Source organism: Bos indicus, chromosome 1 (assembly GCF_029378745.1).
Source record: "Bos indicus isolate NIAB-ARS_2022 breed Sahiwal x Tharparkar chromosome 1, NIAB-ARS_B.indTharparkar_mat_pri_1.0, whole genome shotgun sequence".
Lineage (NCBI taxonomy): Eukaryota > Metazoa > Chordata > Mammalia > Artiodactyla > Bovidae > Bos > Bos indicus.
Genome location: NC_091760.1, coordinates 128,008,167 through 128,011,805, shown reverse-complemented (window position 1 = coordinate 128,011,805; position 3,639 = coordinate 128,008,167).

The following is a 3,639-nucleotide window of genomic DNA, read 5'->3' as shown; positions in this document are numbered from 1 at the left end:
CAGGATTTCAAGCACGGAAACTGATGCTGTATCTATCATGAGAGAGTATGGATGCCTAATTAAAGACGGCAGACATCGTTCTGCCGTACGATGAAGTGTATCAGCTGGATGTAGATACATAGCCCCTCCCTCTTGAACGTCCCTCCCACCCCCATGTCATCCCACCCCTGCAGGCCATCACAGAGCACTGAACTGAGCTTCCTGGGCTTTACAGCAGGTTCCCACTAGCTATCTGTTTTACACACTGTAGTGTATGTAGGTCAATCTTTATCTCTCAATTCATCCCACCCTCCCCTTTCCCTTCTGTGTCCGCATGTTCCTTAAGCAATTATACTCAAATAAAAAAATAATAGTAAATTGAATCCAGTAATTTTAAAATGTCTAATGCATAAAGACCAAGTAGGACTTATTCCTGGAATGTAAGCTTGATTGTACATGTAAACATCAATCAATGTCATATATTAATATAAATGAGAAAAATCATTAAAAAGATGGGAGATGAAGCATGCTTGGTTTTATTCTTGCCAAAACCCCACTAAAACGATAATAATGACTTTGAAAAAGTCATAAATACCAGTAATAGATGGGAATACCAGACTACCTGACCTGCCTCTTGAGAAATTTGTATGCAGGTCAGGAAGCAACAGTTAGAACTGGACGTGGAACAACAGACTGGTTCCAAAGAGGAAAAGGAGTACGTCAAGGCAGTATATTGTCACCCTGCTTATTTAACTTATATGCAGAGTACATCATGAGAAACGCTGGGCTGGAAGAAACACAAGCTGGAATCAAGATTGCCGGCAGAAATATCAATAACCTCAGATATGCAGATGACACCACCCTTATGGCAGAAAGTGAAGAGGAACTCAAAAGCCTCTTGATGAAAGTGAAAGAGGAGAGTGAAAAAGTTGGCCTAAAGCTCAACATTCAGAAAACGAAGATCATGGCATCTGGTCCCATCACTTCATGGGAAATAGATGGGGAAACAGTGGAAACAGTGTCAGACTTTATTTTTCTGGGTTCCAAAATCACTGCAGATGGTGACTTCAGCCATGAAATTAAAAGATGCTTACTCCTTGGAAGAAAAGTTATGACCAACCTAGATAGCATATTCAAAAGCAGAGACATTACTTTGCCAACTCAGGTCTGTCTAGTCAAGGCTATGGTTTTTCCTGTGGTTATGTATGGATGTGAGAGTTGGACTGTGAAGAAGGCTGAGCACTGAAGAATTGATGCTTTTGAACTGTGGTGTTGGAGAAGACTCTTGAGAGTCCCTTGGACTGCAAGGAGATCCACCCAGTCCATTCTGAAGGAGATCAGCCCTGGGATTTTTTTTGGAAGGACTGATGCTAAAGCTGAAACTCCAGTACTTTGGCCACCTCATGCGAAGAGTTAACTCATTGGAAAAGACTCTGATACTGGGAGGTATTGGGGGCAGGAGGAGAAGGGGACGACAGAGGATGAGATGGTTGGATGGCATCACTGACTTGATGGATGTGAGTCTCAGTGAATTCCGGGAGTTGGTGATGGACAGGGAGGCCTGGTGTGCTGCGATTCATGGGGTTGCAAAGAGTCGGACACGACTGAGCGACTGAACTGAACTGAACCAGTAATAGCAGAGGGACTCTCAGCAGATAATAGGTTTCCAAGAATTTCTGGAGGGTAGACAGTGGATAGAGGGGCAGTGGCAGAGTAAAGAGAATAGAGGAAGCTAAGTTTATGTTACATGAGTGGGAATTTGGAGGAGGATAGAACAGAGAAGGGAACCTTTTGCAAGACAGAACTTGGGACACCAGGCAATTCATAAACAGCCGCTGAGTGAATGATGAGACTGAAGTTATGGTGACTGATAAAATGGCACAAAGGAGCAATTGGCCTCTCACCGCATTTTGCAGCCAGATAGGGATTCCCTTCTGCATCTCTCCTCTCAGTAAGTATTAACAACCTTGTTCTGCTTTCCACGATATGTTATGGCCCCATAGCTAAGACTCTGAAAGTCTGGGATTTAGGAATTCTGTAGCTGGATCTCTGCAAAGTAATCATAGTCAAAGTAATAGAAGCAGCAAATAGTTATATAGCACTGTAATGAATATATTATATATTAATTAATTGAATGTTCACAACTCTAGGAGAACCTGAAGAACAGAGTGGTTAATTAACTTGCCTAAGATCACACAGGAAGTAACAGGCAGAGCTAGGTCACCCACAACAGAAAGGTGAAACCTTTATGCAAAAAAAAAAAAAAATAGTATTTCATTGCCTCGTTCTGAAGTAAAGACAACTGAAGATGTTGTGAAGAATGGTCACAACATAAAGATAGATGGACCCGAACACAAGAGTGACCCAGAGAAAAGAGTAAAGACATGAAACAGAAAGGAAGAAAGAAATCTCCTGCTACAGTCCTCAGAGAAATTTGAAAAGATATTTCATTGTAAAAGAACAGAATACAATGAAAAAGAAATAATCAGAGAAGTATAAATAGTCCCTGTAGGTTAAAAAACACATTTATATGAAAATTTTAACAGAAGCATTAGAATATAAATTCAAGGAAGTCTCCCAGAGAAAGGACAAAGAGATGGAAATTGTAAGAGAAAAAAGTGTTAGAGGCTAATCTAGGATGTCCTACATCTGACCAACAGAATTTACAGAAAGAAAAATCAGATAATGTGAAATATAGTTTCCCCCAGAGGTGAAAGCCATGAGTCTCCTAGACTTATAAAATTTACACATCAAGGATGTCAAAGAGGTCCTCTATGATGTTTATAATCTGTTCTGAGAACCAAACTGAGTTTTTTGTGTTCTCTCAATAGTCTAGGCATTGAAAATGAATAAAAGAGTCTACATTATTGTGACTGAAAGTACTGTGTGCCGTTGGGCTAGTAATCACTCTGATTACATATCTTTTCCTGTATAGCTTTTTGGCTTTTCCTCCCGGGAGTTTGTATTTGCCTTTGTGGGAATCTTTGCCATTATTTTATTCTCAAGTCTACCTAACCTCCTTATCTGATCAAGCAGTCTCTCAAATCTCCTTCGTTGCCCCCGTGCGTGCTAGGTTGCTTCAGTCGTGTCTGACTCTTTGTGACCCCATGGACTGTAACCCACCAGGCTCCTCTGTCCATGCGATTCTCCAGGCAAGAATACTGGAGTGGGTTGCCATGCCTCCTCCAGGGGCTCTTCCTGACCCAGGAATTGAACCCTTGTCTCTTATGTCTCCTGCATTGGCAGGCAGGTTCTTTACCCCTAGTGCCACCTGGGAAGCCCTCTTTAATGCTGAAACACTCCAATTTGGACAGTTTGCTCTCCAGGCTCCTGCAACAGAATCACTCAGCATCTTCCCTGTATTCGATTATTTCCCAAATCCCACATCTTGTTCTTTTTGGTTTTACTCCCTTGGTTTACTGAAGCCAGATCCTTAAGTAACTTCTTTAGGAAGCATGTTTAAGCAATCAATTTTCCTCCACCTTGTATTCACTTTTCACATTTAATTGACACCTTGGCTAAGAGGAGGAGATTTTTACATTGAAATCATTTTTTTCTTGGAATGTTGAAAAATAACTCCAATGCCTTTTAGCATACAGTGTTGTATGCTATATATATATATATATATATATATATATATATATATATATATATACACGT